Genomic DNA, 12318 nt, shown 5'->3' with positions numbered 1-12318 from the left:
AGAAAAGAATAAAAGATATAAAAAAACTAAAAGGAGTACAAAAAATGAATTAATATGCAATCTTGGCATACTTCAACATCAGTTCACAAAATCTATTCAACTGTATCAACCATCAAACGAGCAAAACAACTAAAAAAAGCACATATCGAAAATGAACAAACAAACGAAGAACTAAATAAAGACGATATATGCATATTTGAATCGAGAACAAAGTAACTGAGAGCAAATCAACTTACCTCTCTTTAGTTTTAGAATATTCATTGGTATTACTAACGGAGATCGAAGTACTCCCTACATGTACAACGAAACATCAATAGACCATTACAATAAATATATCATATACCAACGGACACTATTAGTGATGGCTAATAAAACCATTAGTATAAATGATATATACCTACATAAATATAAACATAGGTATATGATCGATCATGTATAAAAAAATAACTTATAGGTTCCGTGCAACAAGAATTGAATTTTTCTTCTTTATTTTTTACTTTCCATTTATATTATTATTATTATTATTATTATTATTATTATTATTATTATTATTATTATTATAACTTTTCCAATTTTATCATCTCTTTATTTTAAAGTAATATTAAAAATATTTTAATAATTTTAAAATAAGAATGAAAGATGGAAAGTATATATTTATTTATAAAAAAAAGGAAAAGTTAAATAATCATGATAATAGTTAAAAAAAATTCTATCAGTATTTAAATTTACACTCTTACAAAAATATATAAACCAAAAACATCAATGTTAACTTAGAAAAAGATCCAAATTATTTCTTCCATCTGTTTTTATTTTCAAAGCGATTCCTCAAAAATTTCCCTTTTCCACTTTAAAATTTCATTTTCCACACAATATTATTCCCTCCTAAAATTTTGTTACCCCGATCACTCTTTTTCTTACAACTATATTACCTTCAAAAAATATTCTAAACCATAACCATACGAAATAATACAGAAGTTGTCAGCAAAGACAAATATGTTTAATCTCTATCTCCTGGAGGAGGAAGAGAAATAATTATCAATAATGACGAAGAGATTTGAGATGCTATAGGCTAGGAAGGTAGATATGGTATTCTAGACCTGCAAGTCTTTCCTTTTTTTAAATTTTCTAGATTGATTTTAGGGCTTTGAATTAAATCACACACGACTCTTAACCATACTTGACGAAACTATTGTTTCACGTTCAACAAACCCTACTCTCTCCTCTTGGCCATTCTCTGTACAAATGAAAAACAAGAAAGAGAGAATCAATAACATCTCCAAAAAAACAAACACGAGGAGTTGGCTACTTTGAAATCAAGTTAATTAGGTGAAATTTGCAACCCAAATTGAGTATCATGATAAAATCAAGTTAATTAGGTGAAATTCACAACCCAAATTTGTTGAAGTTTGCTACTTTAAAATTTGTCATGAAGTTTATTAAGCATCATGAAATTTGTATTACTTAACATTTAGAAATAATCATCCTCTAAAGGTGTCAGAGGATAGAACATCATAGTCTCTGAAGCGGAAGCCTCTGAAGGAGTCAGCGGATGGAATAGCCTGACCTCTGAAGCTTTGTTAGCTTCTGAACCATCAACTTCTGAAGGAGTCAGAGGTGGGAACTAATTATGAATCACTGAAGTCAGAAGCAACTTATAAAGAGTGGTTGGAGTCTAAACCAGCTTCTGAAGAGTGGCTGGAGTCTGAAGCAGCTTCTGCAGAGTGACTAGAGTCTGAAGATGCAGAGTCTGAAGATGCAGAGTCTAAAGTAATAGCTTCTGATGTGTATCACTTGGTGAAAGTTTGGATTAAGGGAGCATGGTGTGTATTAATTCAAGCTTAGTTATTTAGTTAGTTACTATATGTGTATAAATACTAACTACTTATGTAATTTTGAACAACCCCCTTCAATAATAACAATCATCTCTTCTCATTCATCACTCTGTCAACTCTTCCCTTCCTCTCCAATACTCTCTTTATCTTTCTCTCAATTAACTTCCGCATACGCAAGGTGTAATAACACCAAGGTGGAATATTGAGAGATGGAATATTGGTCGGAAAGTTAGGAAGCAGTGGCATATTGAGTTTAGGAAGAGATGGAATGTTTTAGTTGGCGATGCCAATGTTGGAATATTTCCAAGTAAAGGTGGCAATGTTCGAATTGAAGGTAAAGGTGGAAATGTTGTTAGATTTTGCAAAGTGTTTATTTTAGGTAAAATTAGTTATGTGGTTGTTTACAAAAGATTAGGAGCTTCTAGACTTGTTCCTGACATTGTCACAACAAAAAGAAAAGTAGTGATGGAGGATTTTGTTGAGGCCATTGATAACTTGGTGAATTGTAAGAGTATATCGTTGGTATTGAAAGATTTTTCTTTGGAATTTTATGAGAATAAAATGAATGCTCTATGGTTTTATATTATGTGAGATATTTGAAGGATGGTAGTTTGGTGAACCATTAAGAGCGTTTGAAATCTTAACTTTGTTTAACTTCCTGTATTGGATTTTGACGAAAGCATTTTATATGGTTATATTAGTGGCCTACAATAAGTAATCAACTCATGAGATTTTGAGAGACACACACTTTTTATCTCAAGTCTTCATCAACAAACCAACTCCTAAAGATTAGATGTATTTAGTCTGTTCTTTTTTAAGTTTTTTTTTTGGATTATTATACATATACAGAAAACTAATAAATTTGCCACTTTTCAAACAATAATTATCCTTTAATTTATAACACCCTTAACTATTTATTAATTTATTTGACTTCTGTTCTATTTGCAATAAATATTTATAGGTAGTTTTGAGAAAGCTGTAATCAATACTACTTTAAAATTTTAATTTTTTTGTAAAAATTACAAAATTTTATCAAAAGTGTGAAACTTAATAAAAAGGAATGGACGGGAGTCCCTTTAAATTAACTCAATTAATAGCATGGATATCACATTGCAGGGGCACAATATTGAAATTTCAGCTATTAAACTAAAAAGCAGTTAGATAAATTAGTAATATGCACCTAAAACTTACATATTATAATTTCCAATTCTCTAATAAGTATATTGATTAATCAAATCACAAACTAGAAAACAAATTGGAAACTCAAGCAAACAACAATTTTGACAACTAACTCACAAAAAACTTATCACAATAATCAAAGAGATAAACCTTGGTGAAAAATATAACAATTGTAGTTCTCAACAAAACCAAACTCAAAATAAATTTACTATTATATGCCTACATTTTTTTTTAAAATGACGTCTATAAAGTTTAATTGTTCTGATGTTTTTTCATATTTTAAAATTGCTCTTATGTTCAAATTACTTTAAGTTTTTCTACAAAGATCTTTGTATTTGATTAAAATTTCAACATTTTGTTTTTTCTTAAATGGATGGATATTTGATCCTTCACGAAATCCATTGTTGAAAACAACATCGAAAATTACTTCAAAAGTAAAAATACATCACATGAAACACAATAAAATTAAGAAAAAAATTACAATATTAAGAACTAAACCAAAAGAAGAAAGGAGTCTTCAAAGTAGTATCTAAATGTGTGATTCATTATTAATATAATATATATAAAATTACAAAACAATAGAGTCAAGTAACTTGAAAAACAACTAAAAATACATAAACTTTATCATCCAACAAGGAGTAGCGGTAATTATCTGCTTTACTTCCCTTATGGTGTAATTCATACTATATTTCTTAGTCATACAATTAATACAATAAAAATACTACTATCATTATAACCTCATATAATTTCATTACATAAATGAGGCAATGTGTGTACTATAGTGAATATATTTAGTTGAATACATAATGAAACCTATTTAAGGTTTATGGATTGAAAGTGTTTGGGAGAAAAATGGAAAGGAGGAGAAAAAGGAATTGGTTGATTCGGGAGTGCTGGGAACTGGAGTGGGAGCTGTTGATGACACTGGTGGAATGTTGAAAGATGAATCAATGGATGGAAAGCTAGAAAATGGTGGAAGACTTCCTTTAGGCAATGATGGAATTACAGGTAAATCTGATAAATCTGATTTTGGTAAAGATGGGATGGTAGGGTTTGGTAGTGTGGTTGTTTGAAGAAGACTACGCGCATCGACATTGATGCTTGTCATTGTTACGACAAAGAGTAAAGCTAGGATGAAGAATTTGGAGGAAGCCATTGATGATAACTTGAAGAATTGTATTGAGAGAAGATAGTTTGGGATTTGATTAGAAGGAAAGGGAGGATTGATGGTCTTATATAGGGTAAGAGAGATTAGTATAGCTTTCTATATTTTACTTTGCTAAAAGTATTTTGTGGTTAAATTTGTTGGCTAATTATAAAGGTCAGAATACGATGATTTTTCTTCTTCCATTTCCTATTAACAATTTTATTTAAGATTGTAGGTGGGACGAAGATCATATTATTTGACAATCCTTCCTATATTTGGGCTCTAGAAATCTAAAATCTAACAATTTAATAAATAGACAAACCATCTTGTAAGCAAGCTACTGAGCTATAAATGTAGGAAGTGGCATTTGTACAATAAAAGTGTTAGCATTGCTATTTGAGTTTAGATAAGCTCACACTTTAATGTTTACTTCAAATTGAAGAGACTAATGAAAGTTACAATCATATAAAATACATCACGATAAACTCTATAATATATTAAAGATGATAAAATGAGATTAGAAAAGAATAAAAGATATAAAAAAAACTAAAAGGAGTACAAAAAATGAATTAATATGCAATCTAGGCATACTTCAACATCAGTTCACAAAATCTATTCAACTGTATCAACCATCAAACGAGCAAAACAACTAAAAAAAGCACATATGAAAATGAACAAACAAATGAAGAACTAAATAAAGACGATATATGCATATTTGAATCGAGAACAAAGTAACTGAGAGCAAATCAACTTACCTCTCTTTAGTTTTAGAATATTCATTGGTATTACTAACGGAGATCGAAGTACTCCCTACATGTACAACGAAACATCAATAGACCATTACAATAATTTTATCATATACCAACGGACACTGTTAGTGATGGCTAATAAAACCATCAGTATAAATGATATATACCTACATAAATATAAACATAGGTATATGATCGATCATGTATAAAAAAATAACTTATAGGTTCCGTGCAATAAAAATTGAATTTTTCTTCTTTATTTTTTACTTTCCATTTATATTATTATTATTATTATTATTATTATTATTATTATTATTATTATTATTATTATTACTTTTCCTATTTTATCATCTCTTTATTCTAAAGTAATATTAAAAATACTTTAATAATTTTAAAATAAAAATGAAAGATGGAAAGTATATATTTATTTATAAAAAAAAGGAAAAGTTAAATAATCATGATAATAGTTAAAAAAAATTCTATCAGTATTTAAATTTACACTCTTACAAAAATATATAAACCAAAAACATCTATGTTAACTTACAAAAAGATCCAAATTATTTCTTCCATCTGTTTTTATTTTCAAAGCGATTCCCCAAAAATTTCCCTTTTCCTCTTTAAAATTCATTTTCCACACAATATTATTCCCTCCTAAAATTTTGTTACCCCGATCACTCTTTTTTATACAACTATATTACCTTCCAAAAATATTCTAAACCATAACCATACGAAATAATACAAAAGTTGTCAGCGAAGACAAATATGTTTAATCTCTATCTCCTGGAGGAGGAAGAGAAACTAATTATCAATAATGACGAAGAGATTTGAGATGCTATAGGCTAGGAAGGTAGATATATTATTCTAGACCTGCAAGTCTTTCCTTTTTTTTAAAATTTCTAGATTGATTTTAGGGCTTTGAATTAAATCACCCACGACTCTTAACCATACTTGACGGAACTATTGTTTCACGTTCAACAAACCCTACTCTCTCCTCTTGGCCATTCTCTATACAAATGAAAAACAAGAAAGAGAGAATCAATAACATCTCCAAAAAGACAAACACGAGGAGTTGGCTACTTTGAAATCAAGTTAATTAGGTGAAATTTGCAACCCAAATTGAGTATCATGATAAAATCAAGTTAATTAGGTGAAATTCACAACCCAAATTTGTTGAAGTTTGCTACTTTAAAATTTGTCATGAAGTTTATTAAGCATCATAAAATTTGTATTACTTAACATTTAGAAATAATCATCCTCTAAAGGTGTCAGAGGATAGAACATCATAGTCTCTGAAGCGGAAGCCTCTGAAGGAGTCAGCGGATGGAATAGCCTGACCTCTGAAGCTTTGTTAGCTTCTGAACCATCAACTTCTGAAGGAGTCAGAGGTGGGAATTAATTATGAATCATTGGAGTCAGAAGCAACTTATAAAGAGTGGTTGGAGTCTAAACCAGCTTCTGAAGAGTGGCTGGAGTCTGAAGCAGCTTCTGCAGAGTGACTAGAGTCTGAAGATGCAGAGTCTGAAGTAATAGCTTCTGATGTGTATCACTTGGTGAAAGTTTGGATTAAGGGAGCATGGTGTGTATTAATTCAAGCTTAGTTAGTTAGTCAGTTACTATATGTGTATAAATACTAACTACTTATGTAATTTTGAACAACCCCCTTCAATAATAACAATCATCTCTTCTCATTCATCACTCTCTCTTCTCTTCCCTTCCTCTCCAATACTCTCTTTATCTCTCTCTCAATTAACTTCCGCATACGCAAGGTGTAATAACACCAAGGTGGAATGTTGAGAGATGGAATATTGGTAGGAAAGTTAGGAAGCAGTGGCATAGTGAGTTTAGGAAGAGATGGAATGTTTTAGTTGGCGATGCCAATGTTGGAATATTTCCAAGTAAAGGTGGCAATGTTCAAATTGAAGGTAAAGGTGGAAATGTTGTTAGATTTTGCAAAGTGTTTATTTTAGGTAAAATTAGTTATGTGGTTGTTTACCAAAGATTAGGAGCTTCTAGACTTGTTCCTGACATTGTCACAACAAAAAGTAAAGCAGTGATGGAGGATTTTGTTGAGGCCATTGATAACTTGGTGAATTGTAAGAGTATATCGTTGGTATTGAAAGATTTTTCTTTGGAATTTTATCAGAAGAAAATGAATGCTCTATGGTTTTATATTATGTTAGATATTTGAAGGATGGTAGTTTGGTGAACCATTAAGAGCGTTTGAAATCATAACTTTGTTTAACTTCCTGTAATGGATTTTGACGAAAGCATTTTATGTGGTTATATTAGTGGCCTACAATAAGTAATCAACTCATGAGATTTTAAGAGACACACACTTTTTATCTCAAGTCTTCATCAACAAACCAACTCCTAAAGATTAGATGTATTTAGTCTGTTCTTTTTTAAGTTTTTTTTTTGGATTATTATACATATAAAGAAAACTAATAAATTTGTCACTTTTCAAACAATAATTATCCTTTAATTTATAACACCCTTAACTATTTATTAATTTATTTGACTTCTCTTCTATTTGCAATAAATATTTATAGGTAGTTTTGAGAAAGCTGTAATCAATACTACTTTAAAATTTTAATTTTTTCGTAAAAATTACAAAATTTTATCAAAAGTTTGAAACTTAATAAAAGGGAATGGACGGGAGTCCCTTTAAATTAACTCAATTAATAACATGGACATCACATTGCAGGGGCACAATATTGAAATTTCAGCTATTAAACTAAAAAGCAGTTAGGTAAATTAGTAATATGCACCTAATACTTACATATTATAATTTCCAATTCTCTAATAAGTATATTGATTAATCAAATCAAAAACTAGAAAAAAAATTGGAAACTCAAGAAAACAACAGTTTTGACAACTAACTCACAAAAAACTTATCACAATAATCAAAGAGATAAACCTTGGTGAAAAATATAACAATTGTAGTTCTCAACAAAACCAAACTCAAAATAAATTTACTATTATATGCCTACATTTTTTTTAAAATGACGTCTATAAAGTTTAATTGTTCTGATGTGTTTTCATATTTTAAAATTGCTCTTATGTTCAAATTACTTTAAGTTTTTCTACAAAGATCTTTGTATTTGATTAAAATATTCAACATTTTGTTTTTTCTTAAATGGATGGATATTTGATCCTTCACGAAATCCATTGTTGAAAACAACATCGAAAATTACTTCAAAAGTAAAAATACATCACATGAAACACAATAAAATTAAGAAAAAATTACAATATTAAGAATTAAACCAAAAGAAGAAAGGAGTCTTCAAAGTAGTATCTAAATGTGTGATTCATTATTAATATAATATATATAAAATTACAAAACAATAGAGTCAAGTAACTTGAAAAACAACTAAAAATACATAAACTTTATCATCCAAAAAGGAGTAGCGGTAATTATCCGCTTTACTTCCCTTATGGTGTAATTCATACTATATTTCTTAGTCATACAATTAATACAATAAAAATACTACTATCATTATAACCTCATATAATTTCATCACATAAATGAGGCAATGTGTGTACTATAGTGAATATATTTATTTGAATACATAATGAAACCTATTTAAGGTTTATGGATTGAAAGTGTTTGGGAGAAAAATGGAAAGGAGGAGAAAAAGGAATTGGTTGATTCGGGAGTGCTAGGAACTGGAGTGGGAGCTGGTGATGACACTGGTGGAATGTTGAAAGATGAATCAATGGATGGAAAGCTAGAAAATGGTGGAAGACTTCCTTTTGGCAATGATGGAATTACAGGTAAATCTGATAAATCTGATTTTGGTAAAGATGGGATGGTAGGGTTTGGTAGTGTGGTTGTTTGAAGAAGACTACGCGCATCGACATTGATGCTTGTCATTGTTACGACAAAGAGTATAGCTAGGATGAAGTATTTGGAGGAAGCCATTGATGATCACTTGAAGAATTATATTGAGAGAAGATAGTTTGGGATTTGATGAGAAGGAAAGGGAGGATTGATGGTCTTATATAGGGTAAGAGAGATTAGTATAGCTTTCTATATTTTACTTTGCTAAAAGTATTTTGTGGTTAAATTTGTTGGCTAATTATAAAGGTCAGAATACGGTGATTTTTCTTCTTCTATTTCCTATTGTCAATTTTATTTAAGAATGTAGGTGGGATGAAGGTCATATTATTTGACAATCCTTCCTATATTTGGGCTCTAGAAATCTAAAATCTAACAATTTAATAAATAGACAAACCATCTTTTAAGCAAGCTACTGAGCTATAAATGTAGGAAGTGGCATTTGTACAATAAAAGTATTAGCATTGCTATTTGAGTTTATATAAGCTCACACTTTAATGTTTACTTCAAATTGAAGAGACTAATGAAAGTTACAATCATATAAAATACATCACGATAAACTCTATAATATATTAAAGATGATAAAATGAGATTAGAAAAGAATAAAAGATATAAAAAAAACTAAAAGGAGTACAAAAAATGAATTAATATGCAATCTAGGCATACTTCAACATCAGTTCACAAAATCTATTCAACTGTATCAACCATCAAACGAGCAAAACAACTAAAAAAAGCACATATCGAAAATGAACAAACAAACGAAGAACTAAATAAAGACGATATATGCATATTTGAATCGAGAACAAAGTAACTGAGAGCAAATCAACTTACCTCTCTTTAGTTTTAGAATATTCACAGGTATTACTAACGGAGATCGAAGTACTCCCTACATGTACAACGAAACATCAATAGACCATTACAATAATTTTATCATATACCACCGGACACTGTTAGTGATGGCTGATAAAACCATCAGTATAAATGATATATACCTACATAAATATAAACATAGGTATATGATCGATCATGTATAAAAAAATAACTTATAGGTTCCGTGCAACAAGAATTGAATTTTTCTTCTTTATTTTTTACTTTCCATTTATATTATTAGTATTATTATTATTATTATTATTATTTTTATTATTATTATTATTATTATTACTTTTCCTATTTTATCATCTCTTTATTTTAAAGTAATATTAAAAATATTTTAATAATTTTAAAATAAAAATGAAAGATGGAAAGTATATATTTATTTATAAAAAAAGGAAAAGTTAAATAATCATGATAATAGTTTAAAAAAAATTCTATCAGTATGTTAACCTACAAAAAGATCCAAATTATTTCTTCCATCTGTTTTTATTTTCAAAGCGATTCCCCCAAAATTTCCCTTTTCCTCTTTAAAAGTTCATTTTCCACACAATATTATTCCCTCCTAAAATTTTGTTACCCCGATCACTCTTTTTCTTACAACTATATTACCTTCCAAAAATATTCTAAACCATAACCATACAAAATAATACAGAAGTTGTCAGCGAAGACAAATATGTTTAATCTCTATCTCCTGGAGGAGGAAGAGAAACTAATTATCAATAATGACGAAGAGATTTGAGATGCTGTGGGCTAGGAAGGTAGATATGTTATTCTAGACCTGCAAGTCTTTCCTTTTTTTTTAAATTTCTAGATTGATTTTAGGGTCTTGAATTAAATCACCCACGACTCTTAACCATACTTGACGGAAGTATTTTTTCACGTTCAGCAAACCCTACTCTCTCCTCTTGGCCATTCTCTGTACAAATGAAAAACAAGAAAGAGAGAATCAATAACATCTCCAAAAAAACAGACACGGGGAGTTGGCTACATTGAAATCAAGTTAATTAGGTGAAATTTGCAACCCAAATTGAGTATCATGATAAAATCAAGTTAATAAGGTGAAATTCACAACCTAAATTTGTTGAAGTTTGCTACTTTAAAATTTTTCATGAAGTTTATTAAGCATCATGAAATTTGTGAAATTTATCATTCTAATTACTTAGCATTTAGAAATAATCATCCTCTAAAGGTGTAAGAGGATAGAACATCATAGTCTCTGAAGCGGAAGCCTCTGAAGGAGTCAGCTGATGGAATAGCCTGACCTCTGAAGCTTTGTTAGCTTCTGAACCATCAACTTCTAAAGGAATCAGAGGTGGGAACTAATTATGAATCACTGGAGTCAGAAGCAACGTATAAAGAGTGGTTGGAGTCTAAACCAGCTTCTGAAGAGTGACTGGAGTCTGAAGCAGCTTCTGCATTGTGACTAGAGTTTGAAGATGTAGAGTCTGAAGTAATAGCTTCTAATGTGTATCACTTGGTGAAATTTTGGATTAAGGGAGCATGGTGTGTATTAATTCAAGCTTAGTTAGTTAGTTGGTTACTATATGTGTATAAATACTAACTACGTATGTAATTTTGAACAACCCCATTCAATAATAACAATCATCTCTTCTCATTCATCACTCTCTCTTCTCTTCCCTTCCTCTCCAATACTCTCTTTATCTTTCTCTTAATTAACTTCCGCATACGCAAGGTGTAATAACACCAAGGTGGAATGTTGAGATATGGAATATTGGTAGGAAAGTTAGGAAGTAGTGGCATAGTGAGTTTAGGAAGATATGGAATGTTTTAGTTGGCGATGCCAATGTTGGAATATTTACAAGTAAAGGTGGCAATGTTCGAATTGAAGGTAAAGGTGGAAATGTTGTTAGATTTTGCAAAGTGTTTATTTTAGGTAAAATTAGTTATGTGGTTGTTTACAAAAGAGTAGGAGCTTCTAGACTTGTTCCTGACATTGTCACAACAAAAAGTAAAGCAGTGATGAAGGATTTTGTTGAGGCCATTGAGAACTTGGTGAATTATAAGAGTATATCGTTGGTATTGAAAGATTTTTCTTTGGAATTTTATGAGAAGAAAATGAATGCTCTATGGTTTTATATTATGTGAGATATTTGAAGGATGGTAGTTTGGTGAACCATTAAGAGCGTTTGAAATCTTAACTTTGTTTAACTTCCTGTATTGGATTTTGACGAAAGCATTTTATGTGGTTATATTAGTGGCCTACAATAAGTAATCAACTCATGAGATTTTGAGAGACACACACTTTTTATCTCAAGTCTTTATCAACAAACCAACTCCTAAAGATTAGATGTATTTAGTCTGTTCTTTTTGAAGTTTTTTTTTTTGGATTATTATACATATAAAGAAAACTAATAAATTTGTCACTTTTTAAACAATAATTATCCTTTAATTTATAACACCCTTAACTATTTACTAATTTATTTGACTTTTGTTCTGTTTGCAATAAATATTTATAGGTAGTTTTGCGAAAGCTGTAATCAATACTACTTTAAAATTTTAATTTTTTTTAAAAATTACAAAATTTTATCAAAAGTGTGAAACTTAATAAAAAGGAATGGACGGGAGTCCCTTTAAATTAACTCAATTAATAGCATGGATATCACATTGCAGGGGCACAATATTGAAATTTCAGCTATTAAACTAAAAAGCAGTTAGATAAATTAGTAATATGCACCTAAA

This window comes from Lathyrus oleraceus, chromosome 7 (assembly GCF_024323335.1).
Source record: "Lathyrus oleraceus cultivar Zhongwan6 chromosome 7, CAAS_Psat_ZW6_1.0, whole genome shotgun sequence".
In the NCBI taxonomy this organism is placed as follows: Eukaryota; Viridiplantae; Streptophyta; class Magnoliopsida; order Fabales; family Fabaceae; genus Lathyrus; species Lathyrus oleraceus.
Note: the sequence above shows the minus strand (reverse complement) of the source record.